Raw genomic sequence first — 22,096 nt, 5'->3', positions numbered from 1 at the left:
TCAATCCCTCGTAAGGGTGTTTGATCAAGGGGGTGGAATAACAAATCAGGTCATCCCCAGTATTTCTGCTCACTCTCCATATTTGTCTCTCTCTGTGTGTGCATTTACAAGTAGCTGAGGAAAGAAGGGAAGCAAAAAGCAAGTGAGAAAGGGGAAGATATATCCAACTGAATGCAGTGTTCCAGAGAATAGCAAGGAGAGACAGGAAGGCCTTCTTAAATGAACAATGCAAAGAAATTGAGGAAAACAACAGAATGGGAAAGACTAGAGATCTCTTCAAGAAAATCGGAGATATCAAGGGAACGCTTTGTGCGAAGACGGGCATGATAAAGGACAAAGAAGGCAGGGACCAAACAGAAGAAGATGAGATTAAGAAGAGGTGGAAAGAATACACAGAAAAAACTATACAGGAAAGATCTTAATGTCCTTGATAGCCATGATAGTAATGTCCTTGATAGCCATGATAGTGCGGTCACTGAACTTGAGCCGGACATCCTCGAGAGTGAAGTCAAGTGGGCCTTAGGAAGCATTAGTAACAACAAAGCTAGCGGAGATGACAGTATTCCAACTGAGCTATTTAAAATCCTAAAAGATGATGCTGTTAAGGTGCTGCACTCAATAGGCCAACAAATTTGGAAAACTCCACAGTGGCCACAAGACTGGAAAAGGTCAGTTTACATTCCAATTCCAAAGAAGGGCAATGCCAAAGAGTTCAAACTACTGTACAATTGTGCTCATTTCACATCCCAGCAAGGTGATGCTCAAAATCCTACAAGCTAGGCTTCAGCAGTATGCGAACCGAGAACTTCCGGAAGTGCAAGCTGGGTTTCGAAGAGGCAGAGGAACTAGAGATCAAATCGCCAACTTTCGCTGGATCATGGAGAAAGCAAGAGAATTCCAGAAAAACATCTATTTCTGCCTTATTGACTATGCTAAAGCCTTTGATTGTTGGATCACAACAAACTGTGGCAAATTCTTAAAGAGATGGGGGTACCAGACCACCTTACCTGTCTCCTGAGAAACTTGTACGAGGGACAAGAAGCAACAGTCAGAACCAGACATGGAACAACCGATTGGTTCCAAATTGGGAAAGGAGTACGACAAGGCTGTATATTGTTGCCCTGCTTATTTAACTTATATGCAGAGTACATGATGAGAAACAACGGGTTGGATGAATCACCGGTCAGAATTAAGATTGCCTGGAGAATTATCAACAACCTCAGATATGCAGATGATACCAGCCTAATGGCAGAAAGTGAAGAGGATCTCAAGAGCCTCTTGTTGAGGGTGAAAGAGGAGAGTGCAAAAGCTGTTTTGAAACTCAACATTAAAAAAACGAAGATTACGGCATCTGGCCCCATCACTTCCTGGCATATGGAAGGGGAAGAAATGGAAGCAGTGACAGATTTTATTTTCTTGGGCTCCAAGATCACCACAGATGGTGACTGTAGCCATGCAATTAAAAGACACTTGTTGCTCCTTGGGAGGAAAGCTATGGCAAACCTAGACAGCATAGTAAGAAGCAGAGACATCATCTTGCCGACAAAGGTCTGTCTAATCAAAGCTATGGTTTTCCCATTAGTAATGTATGGCTGTGAGAGCTGGACTATAAGGAAGGCTGAGCACCGAAGAATTGATGCTTTCCAACTGTGGTGCTGGAGAAGACTGTTACGTGTCCCCTGGACTGCAAGGAGGTCAAACCAGTCAATCCTAAAGGAAATCAACCCTGACTGCTCATTGGAAGGATGGATACTGAAGCTGAAGCTCAAATATTTTGGCCACCTAATGCGAGGAGAAAACTCTCTGGAAAAGACCCTGATGCTGGGAAAGACTGAAGGCAAAAGGAGAAGGGGATGGCAGAGGATGAGATGGCTAGATAGCATCACTGATGCAATGAATATGGACTTGAACACACTCCGGGGGAGAGTGCAAGACAGGAAGGCCTGGCGTGCTATGGTCCATGGGGTCACGAAGAGTCGGACATGACTGAAAGACTGAACAACAAACAACTGTGTGCATGTCTGAGAGAGAGGGAGGGATAGAGGGAGATGTATGGGAGAACTTAATGTTGTCATTCTTCTTAATAGCAAATTGAGGGCATTCACTTGGTGAGGGAACTGGGTTTGGTGACTGATATGTGGCTTAGGGAGTTGGGAAGGAGCAAAGCCTTTTTTGTTGTTGTGTTTTTGTTTTGTTTTTCCCAAGGGCAGGGGGACAAATTAACACCTGAGTCAAAGAGTTGTAATGTTTACCCTCATATTGAAGGCAGGCATTAGAAGCTGCAAGGGCACATGATCTGAGCACCAAAAACATAAACCTTAGCAATCCCTCCTGCCTCATGTATTCTTAGCATCATGTCTATCCTTTTCTGTTATGGCGGTTCCATTATTTTTTATACGCCTCTGAAATAGCTTAGATCGATTTGTTTTGCATAGCCCATACAGATGTCCACTCAACTCAATAGAATCGATTGCTATGTGGCAGTAAGCCCATCCACATATCCCAGTTTCAGGGAGAAAAAGGCTATTCAGCTGTAAATACTGAAAAAGTCCTGAAGAGTGATGACTTCAGAAGCACCAGTCAGACATCTTGTGGCTACTGCAAGGATACACTCTATGCATGGTCCAGAGCCCCCTGCTGTATTTAGTGTCATGGTAATGCTTCTGAGTCCAAAGGTTCTTCTGACCTGTGTGTTCAACTGAATGTTCAGATCTGTATCGGAGGTGTAGTGGTGCATCCCAGGTTCGATCCTGGGACTGGAATTCTGTGTCCGCAGCCAGGAGTGGGGCAATGAATGTCTCAATGTTTGTAAATCCTGGAATGTGAGGGGCAGGGGAACGAAGCCAATGAAAACATGCAAAGTGGATTGCCCCACTTGTGTCTTTTAACAGCAATCCAGCCCAAACATGGACCTACCGTACATGCACAATATATTTACTTTACTCAACTTATCAAAATAATAAATTGAATATAAAAGTGATACCCACACATACACACACAATTTCACCAACACATAAATAGTGTTGATTCCAGCAGAGATAAAGTAAGCTGAGTTTAGATCTCCATTCAGTCTTAGGGATGGCCATCGTGGGGTAATCCTGTTTGCATTTGGATCAATGGATCCCCACAGTGCCCCCGACTAGGTAAGCATTCTTGAGCCAAGTGGAGGGTCAGTTCCTGAAAGATGGGAACTCTGCCCCCCTTTTTTTAATCCATGAGCTGTGATTTTGTCAAAATGGGTGGGGGGAGTTTGGACCTCAAAGGCTATGGCCATGTGATCTTGGAGCTCCCTGCCCTCAGGAAATATTGTAAGCCAAGAAAGGTTATCTAAGAAGAAAATAACTCCTGGAAACAAAATTCCAGGCAGCCGTTAATGCACCTTTCACGGAGAACAGAGAGTGGAATAAAATACTTCATGAAACCAGCAATGAAACAGCTGAGTGAAGAAGACATCGAGATCGGTGGAAAAGTGGTATCCAAAGAAGAACTGACTGAGCAATTAACTACACTCAAATGACATTTATTGAATGCCTGGAAGGAAATCCTGGAAGATCAACTGGAGCAACTGCAGGGGAGGATGAGAGAAACATAAGTGGCAGTTTCAGAAACCGCAGACGGACTCTCGCACATGAGGTACAAATTACATCTTTAAGAAAGCTAATTGAACAGAATAGCTTGAAATGTGAAGATCTGTCCAGTAGAAATTGTAGGAAAAATGTATTATTTGTGGAATTATGGAGGCTGCAGAATGAGTATCTTTTAAAGAATTTATAGTGAAATGGCTCACAGAACTATTGCCTGCATGCAAAATACAGATGGACGATCTTGAAAGAGGTCATCGGGCACTAGGACCCAGAAGGTTAGAAACAACCATTCCACGAGATATAATAATTTGTTTTGTAAACTAGTCTTTAACGGAAACGATAATGATAAAAATATGGCTAATTAAAGAAATGTAGTATATGGACATGGCTGTGATGTTTCTACAAGACTTTGTCCCAGAAACGCTACAGAAAAGGGAAAATCTAGGTGCTTTTACAAGAAAACTTTGAGAAGACGGAATTAAATATTTCTGGGACTTCCTTTTCAAACTGACAATAATACATAAAGAGCAAACATATCTGGTAACAACTAAAGTTGGGATCGAGGGACTGTTCTGTGAGTTAAAGATTGAAATCCCAGAAGAAGAAAGAGGGGAAGAAAGGGCTGTAGACATATTTCCAATGGCGAGGGGGAGGAGATATGGCAGCCAACTACAAGCATAAGAGGAAATAAAAAGAGAAAAAAAGATAACAAATGTTTCTACATGAGAGTTTCAAATTTCTACATGGGCTGGGCCCATCCACAGCCGGACTTCCGCCTAACATGGCAAAGGGTGGGGGCACAAATGACGTAGTGGATGCCATTTGCATCCCTGCCCTTGGCCGTGATAGGCTACGTAAATATTTACGTAGCCAATCAAAAAAGATCAGGGATGCAAATGGCATTTGCTACGCCATTTGTGCCCCTGCTCTTTGCCGTGATAAGCTACATAAATATTTACGTAGCCTATCACGGCCAAGGGCAGGGACGCAAATGGTGTCCGTTACATCAGACGCCATTTGAGTCTACAGCCTGGCAGCAGATGGCTGCAGATGGCAGCGGACGGACAAGGACCAGCTGGCACCAGGTAGGGTCTGTCCCTACCAGACTTCATGGGGTGGGGGGGGGGAGCAGTCCATTCTGCTGCAGATTCCAGGGGGGCAGATTCTAAAAAATCAAACAAACTGAGGGTGAGGGAATCCAAGGCAAGGAGTCAGCTTATGAAGAAATAAGTTGGCTGGCCACCCCAGAGGAGATAAGGAACATTAATTATCCTCTCATATTGTTCCAGTTTTGCTCTTCTCTCTCTCTCTCTCTCTCTCTCTCTCTCTCTCTCTCTCCCCCTCTCTGTATGTGTGTTTTGGTCTCACAACCTTCCTCTCTAAATTTGTAAATTTGTCTAAATATTCTGTGTGTTTATATACGAGAGTATTGTGACACTTGGGGAAGGCAATGGCAAACCACCCCGCTATAGTCTGCCATGAAAATGCCAGTGAAAGTGGCATCCCTCTAGGGGTCAGTAATGTCCCAGTGCTTGCACAGGAGGAAACTTTCCTTTCCATTGTGACACTACAGTGATAAGCTTTGGCAATAAGAGTAGGGAGGAGGAAATTAAAAAGAACTGAAGGAGACAATGGCTCTTGGAAGGAGGAGCAAAGAACCTTTCAGGAAGTGGGGGGAGAGGGGGGAAATTGGGAGAGATTGGAAAGAAGGTGAGATTTGTGCAAAATTGTAGGTATAAACATTTCCAGAAATTGTGATTTGTGCAAAATGGTGGCCGTAAAAAGCAGAATTTGCACAAAATTGCTGGCATAAATGACAATCACACCTGCAATTTTGTGCAAATTGTTCTATTTACGGCCACCATTTTGTGCATATCACAATTTCTGTAAATGTTTATACCATGTTGGGAATCGTTGCAGAAAAGTGATTTGCCCTGGCTGATCCCTTGCTGCAGTGTGTTCTTGTTTTCCATTCATGCAACACAAAACTTTTGTGAGCTGTGGAACCAACTAGCTGCCCTGGAAGCAGAAACGATTCTCCCCACCGAATTGGTGGAAGATCCACCCTCTTAGAGACCATTAGGGATGGCTGAGCATTTTGTTTCAGTTTCATTTTCATGAGAATTTACCAAATCCACCACGTTCTCCATACTGGGAATGAAAAGAACTTCACATTTAAAACAACCACAAGAACAAAAACTGACAGATGTGTCCATCAAGGCATTTGACTGCTTAGCTCTTCAATCCCTGCATATTCAAACATGTTTGTGGGTTTGAATTAGGGTCACCCTTTGCCACGGTTCCACTTAGGACCTGGACTCCTGGAGCAACTCCTTTAGGATCACTTGCATGCTTAAGAGCCCCACCTTCCTTCTTTTAAATTTCCCCTCCCCAGTAAGATGGCTGGCACTGCAGTTCTCACAGAGGAAAATGGAAATGGAATGGGAGTTTTTCTGAGCGCAGCAACTGGGGGGGCGGGGAGAGAAAGATCTATGGTAATATAAAGTGATATTGTCCCATAAATCAATGCCATTAAATCTGAACAAATCCAAGCCTTCGGATGAGTTAAGAGAGATAATAGATGCTGGAAGATCAAAGCAAAGGAAAGATATTGCTTTCACTGTGTCCTGTGGCCAAATAACATGTCTGGACACTGTGGCAAACCTGACACTGGACTAGATGGACCTTTGGCCTGAGGAGTGGAGGGATCTCCTGTTATTAATCGTCTCCATCCCCCTCATTCTACCATTTAATCTACTGTCTGCAGCTAAATCACCCCAGAGAGCCACAAGAAGAAAAGGAGGGGTTTTGCCTGGCTTCAGAGTCACTTCCTCTCACTGTCTCTCTTGCATTGTAATGTAGAGTGGTGTCCTCGAGGTTCAGGTTATTCATGTGCAGATACAGCATGTTTGAGGGGTTCTTCCTGGATATAGTGAAGGGCACTTTCACTGAATCAGTACGCCGTTGCTCACTCGCTTTTTCAAATATCCACGGAATCCATTCCAGTCCCTTCCCTGGAGCTCATCTTGTAGCTGTTGAAGGAGCAGCTGGAGGCTTGGCAGGAGAGACGGAGAGACTCTTCTGGCCTTCTCACATCCCCTCCAGACTCCCACAGATGACAGATGGATATCTGATCGTACTCCTGCAAGGAAGAACATATAATGCTTCCTTCATATTGACCCCTAGGAGTTAATGGCCCTGTACTTGCTAATTCTGCTTGGTGGCGAAAACAAAACTAAACTGACTTCATGCTATGTGGTTTCACAGAGTTCTCCCTTGCTCCCTATGCTTTTCAACATCTAAAAGAAGCTGTAGAGGGAGGTTGTCAAGGGACTTGTAAGGGGGGGGTGTCATCAGTTTGCTGATTAGTAAAGGGACCGGTAGCAGACTGAATGAGGACATATAACCTGAGGCACAATTCAAACGAATTGGCCAGCTATCAAGCATTAGATTACCTTTGGGGTCTTTTCCATATTAATTAATTTATTTAAAGCACTTTATTTATTTAAAGCACTTTATTTAAAGCACTTTATTTAAAGTACTTTATTTATTTAAAGCACTTTATTTAAAGCACGTTATTTATTTAAAGCACTTTATTTAAAGCACTTTATTTATTTAAAGCGCTTTATTTAAAGCACTTTAACCCTGCTCTTCGGCCAAAATGGCTCCCAGTGGGGCTTACTGAAAATGAAAAAAACTAGACCTTTCTTACCCACCAACATAACATAAAAATACATGATACAAAAGGGGGAGGGGGTGCAGTGGAGACAGAATATGGGGTGGGGGGTGGAGAATCAAACCTTGGCAAGAATAGGTGAAGTCAAATAGTAGTTCTTCTACTGACCATCTGGAATGGCAACAGTATAGGGAAAGGAGGGGCCAAATGGAACCCATTTTTCAGACAAGGTGATGGGATGGCCCTGCCTCTGAACTCCCTCTGTTGCAGTACAATTGAAACTCTATGGTTCAATGGGGAGGGAGGGGGTGTTGGTTAATAGTCCAGTTGGATGGAGTGGTTTTCATATTATCCATAAAGGTGCCCACTAAACCATAGTAAAATAGGTTACTGTGGGGCACTAATCCCATCCATCATACGTATTACAATTTCAGAAAAATGCATATCCCAATCCCAGAAAAAGCAATTCAGCTGTAAATTCTGAAATACTTCACTCTGATGGAAACTTCAGAACAATCTGTTTGATATCTTGTGGTCTCTGCATGGATACAATCTCTTCATGATCCAGAGTCCCCTGCTCAGGTTACTGTCATGGTGATGCTAATAAGCCCAAGGTTTCTTCTCACTTCTGTGTTCACCCCAAAGTTGAAATGTGAATGGGAGGCTAGACTAAGAGGATTGTGCCTGTTAAAAGCAGTAACACATGCAGAAAATAAGCAAGTGATATCCCCCGCTGCCCCCATTGCCCATGGGGAAAGTCTCCCTGCTCAATTTTCATGGGTCCAGAAGTTCTTGGAAGTTCAGAGCAGGGGCAGGAAAAAAAGGGGGGGACACTGTATATCAGGTTGCTTGATGCAAAACAATGTAGTCCATCTAGTCTTCTGAGCCATAAGGAAAGCACCAATTGGGGGGGGGTATTCATTCCCTCACCACACTGTTGTCATGGGAGGAGCTACTCCTGAATTACTTCTGTCATCCTCAGCTTTCTTTAAAATACTACCAAACATTCCTCAAGATAATATTGAGAACTCTTTGTGTATGCCATAGAGGAAAAAAAAATGGAGGCAGAGAGGGTGGTGGAACCCCTCTCTGTTCTGGCCTTGGACGTTGTTAAAAGAGGATCTTGGAGGAACTCAGGGCAGGCTGGAGCTGGGCCAAAGAATAACAACTGTTTACTATTACAAAGTATTCCGCTGTGACCTTCCTTAGTATATCAGTTCTGCCTTGTGTGAATTTCTGTTTTGGTGTTCTCTGGTGCCACCTCTGGTGAATTATTTCTCCCTAAACTGCAGTGAAGAGTTTTTGTCTGAGGTCTAATGGGACCTTTTTCACTGTGTCTCTCACACAGTAATAAACGGCAGTGTCCTCTGCTTTCAGGTTGTTCATTTGCAGGTAGAAGCTGGAGCTATCTGTTGAGGCTGTGAATCGCCCTTGGATTGTAGGGGAATAATAACTGCTTCCAGAGCTGTAGTAGCTAACAAGCCAGTCCAGTCCTTTGCCGGGTTTCTGTCTGATCCAGCCCATATAGTAGCTGTTAACATTGAACCCTGTGACAGCACAGGCTATTTTATGGGATTCTCCAGGTTTTTTCATTACTGAATCTGACTGGGTCAGGACCACTTGAGAGAGGACACCTGAGAGGGGAAGGGAAAAAAGAGAGAAATAGTTGGAATAGTCAGGAAAGAAGAAGAACAGGAGACATTAAGGTTATCATATCAAACCGGAATGGATTGACATGTGGATTGCAAATGTAAAGCCCAACGCACATGAGGAGGAGGCAGCCAATGCAATGATTATTCCCAAGAAAGACGGCATAGTGGAGGGATTGGTTAGAGTGCAAAAGGGCTCCGTGTGGTGTGCTGAGACATCTGTGTAAAGTGAGAGGCTTTGAGGGCTGAAGGAGCAAGTGGGCGTGCTCTTAGCTTTGCATAATTCAGTCAGCATTAGAGTGAACGCTATGAATGCAGGATGAAAAACTTTGAGAATCCAAGTTGTTACCTACTCTCCAAAGGAGGAGGGAGTAGGTTATGTTACTGATCAGAGTCTGTGTTCGATCTGGAGGACAGAACTGGTCAATTTGGAGGTCAGAATGGTGCAAATGGTGATAAAAAATGAACTGAAACAAAATTCTCATATATCTCTGCATGTATTTGGCTCTCCCAGGAAGCACAGAAAAATCTGAGATGGACTGGAAATGGACTGATCTGTCAATCCCTCGGAAGGGTATTTGATCAAAGGAGTGGAATAAACAAATCTGGTCATCCCCGGCATTTCTGTTCACTCTACATATTTGCGTCTTTCTGTGTGTGCATGTCTGAGAGAGAAGGGATGGAGGGAGTTGTATCGGAGAAGTTAATGTTTCCTTTCTTCTAAATAGCCAATTGTGGTGATTCACTTGGTGTGGGAACTGGGTTTGGTGGCTGATGCATGGCTTGGTGAGCTGGGAAGGAGCAAAGGCTTGTTTTGTTTTGTTTTTCCCAAGCGCGGGGGGACAAATTAACATCTGAGTCAATGAGTTGTAATGTTCACTCTCATATTGAAGGCAGGCATTAGAAGCTACAAGGGTACATGATCTGAGCACCTAAATCATAAACCATAGCAACACGTCCTGCCACATGTATCCTTAGCATCATGTCTATCCTGTTGTGGTTTTGCAGTTCCATTATTTTTTATATCCCTCTGAGACCACTTGGATGGATTTGTTTTGCATAGCCCATACAGCTTTCCACTCAACTCAATAGAATCGATTGCTATGTGGCAGTAAGCCCATCCACATATCCCAGTTTCAGGGAGAAAAAAGCTATTCAACTGTAAATACTGAAAAAGTCCTGAATAGGGAACAAACAGGATCTGAATTTGAAACAGCACTGTGTACAAATGATGAACATGTCATTGCTAAACTGTATAAATTACTGTTAAGGTATGAGACAGAGGTTGTTCAGTCATTCAGTCGTGTCCGACTCTTTGTGACCCCATGGATCATAGCATGCCAGGCCTTCCTGTCCTGCGCTCTCTCCCGGAGTGTGCTCAAGTTCATATTCATTGCATCGGTGATGCTATCTAGCCATCTCATCCTCTGCTGTCCCCTTCTCCTTTTGCCTTCAGTCGTTCCCAGCATCAGGGTCTTTTCCAGAGAGTTTTCTCTTCGCATTAGGTGGCCAAAATATTTGAGCTTCAGTTTCAGTATCTGTCCTTCCAATGAGCAGTCAGGGTTGATTTCCTTTAGGATTGACTGATTTGACCTCCTTGCAGTCCAGGGGACTCATAAGAGACTTCTCCAGCACCACAGTTCAAAAGCATCAATTCTTCAGTGCTCAGCCTTCCTTATAGTCCAGCTCTCACAGCCATATGTTGCTACTGGGAAAACCATAGCTTTGATTAGACGGACCTTTGTCGGCAAGGTGATGTCTCTGCTTCTTACTATGCTGTCTAGGTTTGCCATAGCTTTCCTCCCAAGGAGCAAGGATCTTTTAATTTCATGGCTACAGTCACCGTCTGTGGTGATCTTGGAGCCCAAGAAAGTAAAATCTGTCACTGCTTCCATTTCTTCCCCTTCCATATGCCAGTAAGTGATGGGGCCAGATGCCATGATCTTCGTTTTTTTAATGTTGAGTTTCAAACCAGCTTCTGCACTCTCCTCTTTCACCCTTAACAAAAGGCTGTTGAGATCCTCTTCACTTTCTGCCATTAGGGTGGTATCATCTGCATATCAGAGGTTGTTGATAATTCTCCCAGCAATCTTAATTCCGACCTGTGATTCATCCAACCCAGCGTTTCTCATGATGTACTCTGCATATAAGTTAAATAAGCAGGGTGACAATATGCAGCCTTGTCGTACTCCTTTCCCAATTTTGAACCAATCAGTTGTTCCATGTCTGGTTCTTACTGTTGCTTCTTGACCCTCGTACAGGTTTCTCAGGAGACAGGTCAGGTGGTCTGGTACTCCCATCACTTTAAGAATTTGCCACAGTTTGTTGTGATCCACACAATCAAAGGCTTTAGCGTAGTCAATGAAGCAGAAATAGATGTTTTTCTGGAATTCTCTTGCTTTCTCCATGATCCAGTGAATGTTGGCGATTTGATCTCTAGTTCTTCTGCCTCTTCGAAACCCAGCTTGTACTTCCGGTAGTTCTCGGTTCGCATACTGCTGAAGCCTAGCTTGTAGGATTTTGAGCATCACCTTGCTGGCATGTGAAATGAGCGCAATTGTGCGGTAGTTTGAACACTCTTTGGCGTTGCCCTTCTTTGGAATTGGAATGTAAACTGAACTTTTCCAGTCTTGCAGCCACTGTTGAGTGTTCCAAATTTGTTGGCATATTGAAGGCAGAACTTTAACAGCATCATCTTTTAGGATTTTAAATAGCTCAGCAGGAATACTGTCATCTCCGCTAGCTTTGTTGTTACTAATGCTTCCTAAGGCCCACTTGACTTCACTCTCAAGGATGTCCAGCTCAAGTTCAGTCACCGCACTATTATGGCTATCAGGGACATTCAGATCTTTCCTGTATAGTTCTTCTGTGTATTCTTTCCACCTCTTCTTAATCTCATCTGCTTCTGTTAGGTCCCTGCCTTCTTTGTCCTTTATCATGCCCATCTTTGCACAAAATGTTCCCTTGAGATCTCCAATTTTCTTGAAGAGATCTCTAGTCTTTCCCATTCTGTTGTTTTCCTCAATTTCTTTGCATTGTTCATTTAAGAAGGCCTTCTTGTCTCTCCTTGCTATTCTCTGGAACTCTGCATTCAGTTGGATATCTCTTCCCCTTTCTCCCTTGCTTTTCGCTTCCCTTCTTTCGTCAGCCACTTGTAAAGCCTCATCAGACAGCCACTTGGCTTTCTTGCATTTCTTTTTCTTTGGGATGGATTTCGTTGCTGCCTCCTGAACAATGTTACAGACCTCCGTCCATAGTTCCTCAGGCACTCTGTCTATCAGGTCTAATCCCTTAAATCTATTCCTCACCTCCACTTTATATTCATAAGGGATATGATGTAGGTCATACCTGAATGGTTTAGTGGTTTTCCCTACATTCTTCAATTTAAGCCGAAATTTTGCAACAAGAAGCTCATGATCTGAGCCACAGTCAGCTCCAGGTCTTGTTTTTACTGACTGTATGGAGCTTCTCCATCTTTGGTTGCAAAGGACATAATCAATCTGATTTCGATATTGACCATCTGGTGATGTCCATGTGTAGAGTCGTCTCTTGTGCTGTTGGAAAAGAGTGTTTGCTATGATCAGCGTGTTCTCTTGGCAAAACTCTATTAGCTTTTGTCCTGCTTCATTTTGTACACCAAGGCCATGCCTGCCTGTTAACCTGGTGGTTTCTTGACTTCCTACTTTAGCATTCCAATCCCCTATGATGTAGAGGACATATTTTTTTGGTGTTAGTTCTAGAAGGTGTTGTTGGTCTTCATAGAATCATTCAACCTCAGCTTCTTTGGCCTCAGTGGGTGGGGCATAGAGTTGAATTACTGTGATGTTGAATGGTTTGCCTTGGATTCATACTGAGACCATTCTATCATTTTTAAGATTGTACCCCAGGACTGCTTTTCCCACCCTTTTGTTGAATATGAGTGCTACTCCATTTCTTCTATGGGATTCTTGCCCACAGTAGTAGATATGATGGTCATCTGAATTAAATTCGCCCATGCCTGTCCATTTTAGTTTGCTGATTCCCAAGATGTCGATGTTCAATCTTGCCATCTCATGTTTGACCACCTCCAGCTTACCTTGATTCATTGATCTGACATTCCAGGTTCCTAAACAATATTGTTCTTTACAGCATCAAACTTTCTTTTCACCACCAGACACATCCACAGCTCAGTGTCCTTTTGGCTTTGGCCCAGCCACTCCACTCTTTCTGGCGCTACTTGGAAATTTCCTTTCCTCTTCCCCAGTAGTATATTGGACACCCTCCGACCTGAGGGTCTCATCTTCCGGCGTCATCTCTTTTAGCCTTGTGATACGTTCCATGGGGTTTTCTTGGCAAGAATACTGGAGTGGGTTGCCATTTCCTTCTCCAGTGGACCACATTTTGTCAGAACTCTCTGCCATGTCCTGTCCGTCTTGGGTGGCCCTGCATGGCATAGCTTATGGCTTCACTGAGTTACGCAAGCCCTTTCGCCACAACAAGGCAGTGATCCATGAAAGGGATGAGACAGAGGATGAACAAGTAAAAGATTGTATGATAAAATGGGCACAAAATGTTGGTCATAATATATCAATGGAAGAGTGGGAAAGTATGTGGGGAAAAGATTTAAAATGTTCTTTATGTACAAGTCTTAAAGAGAATTTTTTATAAGGTGATGTATAGATGGTATATGTAGGGTTGGCGGAGAATTTCTCCCCGAAACTTCGGGGGGCCGAGCGCCAATGTATTCGGCCCCCCGAACAAGTTTCGGGGAGAAATTCTCTGTACCCCCTGCCCCCCGCACCCCCCCAGGACGGGACTTAACTTTGCCGAATGTCCCTCCCGGCGGCAGGTCCAGCCGGCCGTTCGGCGGGTCTTCGTCGGGGGGGGAGTGGCAGCCGGTCTTTCGACCGGCTGCCACCGCCGCCATTCCAATAAAAGAAAAAAAAAACACCCCCGTGATAGGCTACGTGATGATTCACGTAGCCTATCACGGCTAGATTTGCAAAGTCAGCCGTGATAGGCTACATAAATCGTCACGTAGCCTATCACGGGTGACTTAAAAAAAAAAAGCGCGTACGGATAATGGTGGCCCCCATAGGGAGTCGCCATTCCCGTTCCTTATTTGGTCCCTGTAGTCTACGTAAATCTTTACGTAGACTACAGCGACCAAATAAGGAACGCGAATGGTGGCTCCCTATGGGGGCCACCATTTGCGTACGCGCTTTTTTTTTTTTTAAGTTACCCGTGATAGGCTACGTGACGATTTACGTAGCCTATCACGACTGACTTTACAGATCTAGCCATGATAGGCTACGTTAATCGTCACGTAGCCTATCACGGGGGCATTTTTTTAAAAACTTTTTAGTTCGCGGCCGGGCGAGGTGAGGCGCCTCTTCCCCGGCCTGAATTTCGGCCGGGCGAGGCAGGAAGCCTCCCCCCCCGCCTGAACTTCACGGGGGGAGCAGCGAAGCGCCTCCCCCCCACCGCGAAAAGCTTCGAGGACAGGTAAGGGACTTTCATGCACCCCTAGGTATATGTCACCGTTTAAATTGCCTAAAATGTACAAAGATGTTTCTGTAAAATGTTGAAAATGTGAAGACCAAGAGGGAACATTTTATCATTTATGGTGGACTTGTAAAAAAGCTAAAACATTTTGGAAACCAATACAGTCTTTAGCTCAAAGAATATTAAAGACTTCTTGTTCAGTCGTTAAGTCATGTCCAACTCTTCATGACCCCATGGACCATAGCACGCCAGGCCTTCCAGTCCTCTGCTCTCTCCCGGCTACTATAGAGCTAAATCCAGAAACTTTTTTATTGGGACTAACAGATAAACATGTAAAGGAGAAGGGGGAAACCCTCTTTCTGTATATGACAACGGCTGCAGGGTTACTGTATGCACCAAAGTGAAAGAATGAAACAATACCAACTGTGAGGGAGTGGATCATGAAAATGATGGAACTGGCAGAGATGGCAAAACTTACTATTATAATTAAAGAAGGGTCAGCAATTAAATGTATGTTAAATAGATTGGAAACCTTTTATAGAATTTGTACAAGAAACAGAGGAAAATGATATCAGTATATGTGAATGTTGAACTTTGAGATGGTTGATTCTCTTTTTTCTGTTGCATCCCTGCGGAAGCTGTGATAGGCTATGTACATATTTACATAGCCTATCACGGTGAAAAAAAGGGATGCAAATGGCGGCGCCTGTGGTGGCCACCATTTGCATCCCTGCACAGCCCAACAGCGGCCAGATGTTGCCGTGGGTTGCCCCAGCCGGGGGCTCTGCGGAGTCGCCATGGAGCGGAGCCGGCCAGCGAGGATTTCGGGGGGAGGGATGGAGCTCCTCCCCCCCATTGTGGATGTCATGAAATGAAACAGGTGAGTCAATTCATACATCCCTATTCTGACCTGTGTGTTCACCTGAACATTCAGATCTGTTTGGGAGGCTGCAGTGGTACATTCAGGGTTGGATACTGGGGCTGAAGGGGTTGGATCCTGGGGCCTGTGTCTGCAGCCAGGAGTGGGGCAATGAATGCACAAGTACTTGTAAGTCAAGGGATGGCACTGGCAGGGGGCTGATGCCAATGAAAACATGAAAAGTGGGTTGCCCAACTTGTGGCTTTTAGCAGCAATCCAACCAAAACATGGACCTACGGTACATGCACAATATATTTGCTTTACTCAACATATGAGAATATATTGAATACAAAAGTGATACACACATCCGCGCGCACTCATGCGCACAATTTCACCAACTCATAAAGAGTGATGATTGCAGAAGACGGGAACTCTCCACCACTTTTTTTAATCCATGAGCTGTGCTTTTTCCAAATGGGTGGGTGGAGTTTGGACCCCGAAGGCAATGGCGGCATGATCTTGGAGCTCCCTGCCCTCAGGAAATATTTCAAGCCAAGAAAGTTTATCTAAGAAGAAAATAACTCCTAGAAACAAAATTCCAGGCAGCTGTTAATGAATCTATCAGGGAGAACTGGGAGTGGAATAAAATACTTATTGAAACCAGCAAAGAGACAGCTGCGTGAAGAAGACATGGAGACCGGTGGAATGGCGATATCAAAAGAAGAAATGACTGAGCAGTTAACAACACAGAAATGAGATTTATTGATGGCCTGGAAGGAAATCCTGGAAGATAAACTGGAGCAACTGCAAGAGAAGTGACGAGAGAAACAGAAGCGGTGGTTTCAAAGACCGCAGACAGACTCGACACACATGAGGTACAAATTAATAGGGATGTCAGAGAATTCCGCCACGGATCTCAGTGAGAATTTCAGTGCCACGAAATCTGTTGTGGAACGAAGCGTCCCCCATGAAGGGAGCGTGAAACGGAGCACTTACCTGCTGCTGTCCGCACTGACTTGCAAATGGTGGCCGCCCTGTGGCCGCCATTCGCTTCCTCATCATAGCCATGATAGGCTACGTAAATATTTAATATTTATGTAGCCTATCACAGCTAACGCAGGGATGTCTTTTGTGTCCCCGCAGAGGCCGTAATAGGCTACATAAGTATTTACATAGCCTATCACGGCAAGCCAAAAACAAACAAACAAAAAACAGCATACGCGAATGGCAGCGGCTACGGCAGCCACCATTTGCATTCCCTATTTTTCACCATTTCATCCTACGTAAATATTTACGTAGGCTATTATGGTGAAAAAAAAAGGAGAATGCAAATAGTGTAGTGGCCGCCATTTGTGTCCACAGCAGCCTGTCCACGGCCAGAACTCCGTGGAGTGGAGTCGGGCAGGGAGGATTCTGGGGGGGGGGGACAGAGCGCCTCCCCCCCCACGAATCACGTCTGCGAAAAGGTAAGTGACTTTTGTACATCCCTACAAATTAAATCTTTAAGAAAGCTAATTGAACAGAATAGCTTGAAATGTGGAGATCTGTCCAGTAAAAATTGTGGGAAAAATGTGCGTATTTGTGGAATTACTTGTGGAATTAAGGAGGCTGCGGGATGAGTATCTTTTAAGAATTTATAGTGAAATGGCTCATAGTACTATTGCCTCTATGCATGTTATAATGAGCATCCCTAGGTGAGGTGCAAGGGGATGTTTCCAAAGTTAGTCCTACTTAGACCCACTGAAAGGAATGGGCCACATTGAACTAATGTTGGATACAGCACAATGCCCGTTGCCACAATAATGGTCTTCTTCCAGAATGGCAGCTGAAGGAGACCCTGCCCCATCTGAATGAAGCCATGCCCACCAGCACCGGCAGGCATGGCCTGTGCCATGGTGCCCCCCAATAGCCACCTGAGTGAAGGGTCTGTGCATTCCACTCCTCGACAGGGGCATGGTCCCCACAGCAGGGTGCCGGGGCCTCCCCACATTTTATCTTAATTCTGTTAAGGCCTGTAATTCTGTGCCTTGGTCTACTAATTTCCCCAGACTGCAAACTGTGTGGACTGCTATTTGCGTTGCCCTTATTTGCGCCGTAGTCTATGTAAATCTTTACGTAGACTACAGGGACCAAATAAGGAACGCAAATGGCAGCTCCCTATGGGGGCCGCCATTTGCGTACGCACTTTTTTTTTTTTCAAAGTCACCCGTGATAGGCTACGTGACGATTAACGTAGCCTATCACGGCTGACTTTGGAGATCTAGCCATGATAGGCTACGTTAATCGTTACGTAGCCTATCACTTTTTTTTTTTTTTTACTGCACTTGTAATGGCGGCGGCAGCCGGTTGAAAGATTGGCTGCCGCCCCCGCCCCTGACGAAGACCCGACGAACTGCCGCCGGGACCCGCCACCGGGAGGGACATTTGTGAAAGGTAAGTCCCATCCCGGGGGGGTGGCGGAGAATTTCACCGCTGATTTCGGGGGGCCGAATGCGTTGGCACTCGGCCCCCCGAAGTTTCGGGGAGAAATTCTCCCCCATCCCTACTTACCTCCCTCGAATGTCCCTCTGGGCACTGGGTCCCGGCGGCGGTTCAGCGGAGATTTGTCGGGGGCGGGGGCGACGGCTGGTCTTCCGACTAGCTGCCACCGCCACCATTACAAAATAAAGTAAAAACAAAAACATGTGATAGGCTACGTAACGCTTTACGTAGCCTATCAAGGCTAGATTTCCAAAGCCAGCCATGATAGGCTACGTAAATCGTTACGTAGCCTATCACGGGTGAGTTTGAGAAAAAAAAAAGCACGGTGTACGCAAATGGCAGCGCCCATGGGCGCAGCCATTTGCATTCCTTATTTGGTCCCGGGTACTCTACGTAAATCTTTATGTAGACTACCAGGACCAAATAAGGAACACAAATGGCGGCGCCCATGGGCGCCGCCATTTGGGTACGTGCTTTTTTTTTTTTTTCAAAGTCACCCGTGATAGGCTACGTAACGATTTACGTAGCCTATCACGTCTGACTTTGGAAATCTAGCCGTGATAGGCTACGTAAATCGTTACGTAGCCTATCACGGGTGTTTGTTTGTTTTTTTACTTTTGTATTTCACGGCCGGGGAGACTGGGCGCTTCTCCCCAGCCTGAATTTCGGCCAGGCGAGGCTGGGCACCTCCCCCCCCAGCCTGAACTTTGGGGGGAGAACCGAAGCACCTCCCCCCCACCGCAAAGCAAGCTGCGGGACCAGGGAAGTGCCTTTCGTACATCGCTAGGTTATACACATGATAAACACATCATACAGTTTAGCCAGGACACAATTTTTAATACTGCAGGCAGAAAGGAAACATTTGCAGTAGTCCTGCCTTGTGGCATGGCATTACACCCTTTTGCTTTCCTGCGTTGGGCTCATTGTAGGGATGTCAGAGAATTCTGCCACGGATCTCGGGGATGCCGAATGCCAGCGCATTCGGACCCCCAAAATCGGTGGTGGAACAATCTGCCCCCCCACCCCCCCAGGATGAGACTTACCTGGGGCAGATCTTCCTGGCGGCGGCGGCAGCGGCTCCTGCGGCGGCTCCAGTGGCGGTGCAGCGGCAGCAGCAGCCGGTCTTCTGACCGGCTGCCACCGCCGCCATTTCCAGTTTAAAACAAAAACAAAAACGTGATAGGCTATATAAAGATTTACGTAGCCTATCACGGCTAAGTTAAAAAAAAACCCGTGATAGGCTACGTAAATGTTTACGTAGCCTATCATGGCTGTCTTAAAAACAACAACAACAACAACGCTTTTTACGTTCCCCTTATTTTCGTCGTCTTAGTCTTCGTAAATCTTGATGTAGACTAAGACGTGCCAAAGTAAGGAACGCAAATGGCAGTGGCCGTGGCCGCCGCCATTTGTGTACGCGCGTTGTTGTTGTTGTTTTAAGTCAGCCATGATAGGCTACGTAAACATTTACGTAGCCTATCACGGCTGACTGCAGGGACGCAAACGGCAGCGGCTACGGCTGCCGCCATTTGCATCCCTGCTAGCTAGCGGCCGGATGTCCAGCTGCTGGTGGAGCCGGCCAGCGGCTCCGCAGAAGCCCTGCGGAGCACAGCCAGCTGGCCAGGATTCCAGGGGGGAGGAATGGAGCGCCTCCCCCACCACCATCAACATAATCCACGAAAGGTAAGTGCCTTTCGTACATCCCTAGCTCATTGTTTTTGCTTCCTTACTTGGAGGAGTGGATTGGAGCTTCTTTTCTGGGCTTTGTATCTGCACCCTTGAGGCAGAGAACGTCTAAGGTATGGCAAAAGACCAGTGTTGGCAAACTGCTTTCCCTCTAGTCGTGTTGAGGCCGAGCACTTTGTGCAAAGTGCAGCTGTATTGTGATCTTTTACTACAGTTCCTGTCATCAAAGATCCCTTTGTGTGCTATCAGTCCACATTGTGTGGGGGGGTGTCCCAATGGTATAGCCCCATGCTGAGTGCAGCATCCTCTAAATTGTGGGTTCCCTCACAGGGGTGTGTAAAGTGCTGATGGTATGCGGTGGAGTTAGGTGGACTCCTCGACTCTCTTGTACCCCGTGGTGGCTGGTGGCTCCAGTGTGGGTGGGGCTTCACATCCATTCAGGGTTTCAGGCAGAACCAGGCAGAGTTCAAAAGGAGCTTTCCAAGGTGCTGGACCCTATCCCCCAAATAGTTACCTAACCCTCAGTGCTTATCTGACCCAGGCAAGCAGTGCAGGGCAAACTGCTGGGTGGCGTTTGTTGAGAGCACCGATGCCTGCATGTTTGCCCAGCTCGGTGCGTGCTGAGCCGGGCAGGCGCTCCAGCTCGCAGAATGGTGTTTGGGGGGCCGAGCTGGTGATTTCTCCCTGAGCTTTGGGCCCCAACCGGGTGCCTACCCCTTCCCTAGAAAAAAATGTTCCCGTGAGCTCTTCTCCCTCAAGCATGAAGCACCAAAGGAACAATTGTGGGCCTTTTGTTTTCAGAGTTTGCTATGAAGGTTCCCTTGAGGTTTTTGTACCAGCGGGAAGGCAGAAGCTGTCACCGTGTATCTCTTGCACAGTAATAGAAGGCAGAGTCTTCAAGCTTCAAACTGCTCATTTGTAGATATGCTGAAGTTTGAGAATTGTCTCTGGAGATGGTGAATCTTCCCTGAACCTTGGAGTTATACCACTGTTTATTTCCTGTAGGATGGCTCACTGCAGCCACCCACTCCAGTCCTTTTTCTGGAGCCTGACGGATCCAGTGAATGCCATAGTCAGTAAAGGTGAATCCAGAGGCCTTGCAGGAGAGGCGGAGGGAGCCACCAGGTGCTACAACTCCCCCTCCTGTCTCCACCAGCTGAACCTCTGAATGGCAACCTGGAAATGAAAGACACATGGAGAGTCAGGGGTAAAATAGGCACAAGTTTCCACAAGTCCCTGATGTTAACATGAGAAAAAAAGTGACCTGAGAGGGATGCAAAGAAGAGGAGGAGGCTCAACCAAAGAATCATGCTTCTGGAGACTGTCAGGGGTGCTGCATTGACTGGTGCAATGTGAGGAGGCTCTGGGTGGTTGGTGACTTCTGGCTTGGCTGACCACAGCCTCCTTTAAGGAGGTGTCATGATTAACTGATTTGCATGGGCTCCACAATATAAGGGCTGCCCGAGGCCCTCTCCTTGGTATTCTCAGTTCATCTGAGTTTTCTAACTCAAGGCGTAATCCTATGCATGTTGAGAGAGCAGGAAAAACGTCTGTGACTCACAGCATAGGAGTGGGCCAGGGAAAATCAGAGGAGTGATTGATCTGCCCACTTTTCTACAGAGCTTGTCAAAAAAACACAATTCATGAACAAAGCTGCCTCTGAAGTTGTTCCTGCTAGGAATTAGGGATGGCGGAGAATTTCTCCCTGAAACTTCGGGGGGCCAAGCGCCAACGTGTTCGGCCCCCGAACAAGTTTCGGGGAGAAATCCTCCGCACCCCCCCGCCCCCCGCACACCCACCGGGATGGGACTTACCTTTGCCGAATGTCCCTCCCGGCAGCGGGTCCGGCCGGCTGTTCGTCGAGTCTTCGCGGGGGCGGGGGCGGCAGCCGACCTTTCGACCGGCTGCTGCCGCCACCATTACAATCAAAGAAAGAAAAAAAAGCGCCCATGATAGGCTACGTGACGATTAACGTAGCCTATCACGGCTAGATTTGCAAAGGCAGCCGTGATAGGCTACGTCAATCGTCACGTAGCCTATCACGGGTGACTTAAAAAAAAAAAAAAAAAGCGCGTACGGATAATGGCGGCCCCCATAGGGAGCCGCCATTCCCGTTCCTTATTTGGTCGCTGTAGTCTACGTAAAGATTTACGTAGACTATGGCGAAAATAAGGGCAACGCAAATAGCGTAGTCTACAGTTTCATTTAAGAGTGTTTGCTGTAATTTGTACACACCAGTCAATATTGATGGATGGAACAGTCTATTCTGGATCCTTGCAGCTTTTGTATGGTTTCACACTTCAGTCTGGCCTCTCCCCTTTCTTTTCCACATTAATATGCCATTTATTTAAAAAACAAACACACAACTATCTGCAAGCATATTCACATATAAAAATACATTTTTAAAACATACTTTTCCATCAAAAAGCACATTTCGAAGTATATTTTTGCTCAAAATATCCATTTATAAACATATTTTGGTATGTATTTTGAACTGAGAACTGTAGGGAAATGTACCTAGCTCATAACTAAATTCCAATCTGCACATTTGCGAGGAAGTTGCAGATCGGATCAGTTTGTATCAGACGATGCAAAAAACTGAATTCCTCAAACTTCTGGTGTGTGTGTGTTTGTGTGTGTGTGTGTGTGTGTGTGTCTGTGAGAGAGAGAGAGAGAG

General features: G+C 45.7%; 1 long non-coding RNA gene across 1 annotated transcript in view; it reads left to right on the top strand.

The window, feature by feature from the left end:
• The first annotated feature begins 4,550 nt into the window (after window positions 1-4,550).
• The window catches only part of LOC146342915 (uncharacterized), a 70,200-nt gene continuing 52,654 nt past the window's right edge, over window positions 4,551-22,096 (top strand). Inside the window, exon 1 of the long non-coding RNA XR_014784152.1 lies at window positions 4,551-4,669. This is a non-coding gene — a long non-coding RNA (uncharacterized LOC146342915). The remainder of the gene's footprint in view (window positions 4,670-22,096) is intronic.

This window comes from Heloderma suspectum, chromosome 6 (genome assembly GCF_057233095.1).
Source record: "Heloderma suspectum isolate Gila_16-S chromosome 6, 16-S_ref, whole genome shotgun sequence".
Classification (NCBI taxonomy): Eukaryota; Metazoa; Chordata; class Lepidosauria; order Squamata; family Helodermatidae; genus Heloderma; species Heloderma suspectum.
This window is presented reverse-complemented; position numbering and strand designations above follow the sequence as displayed.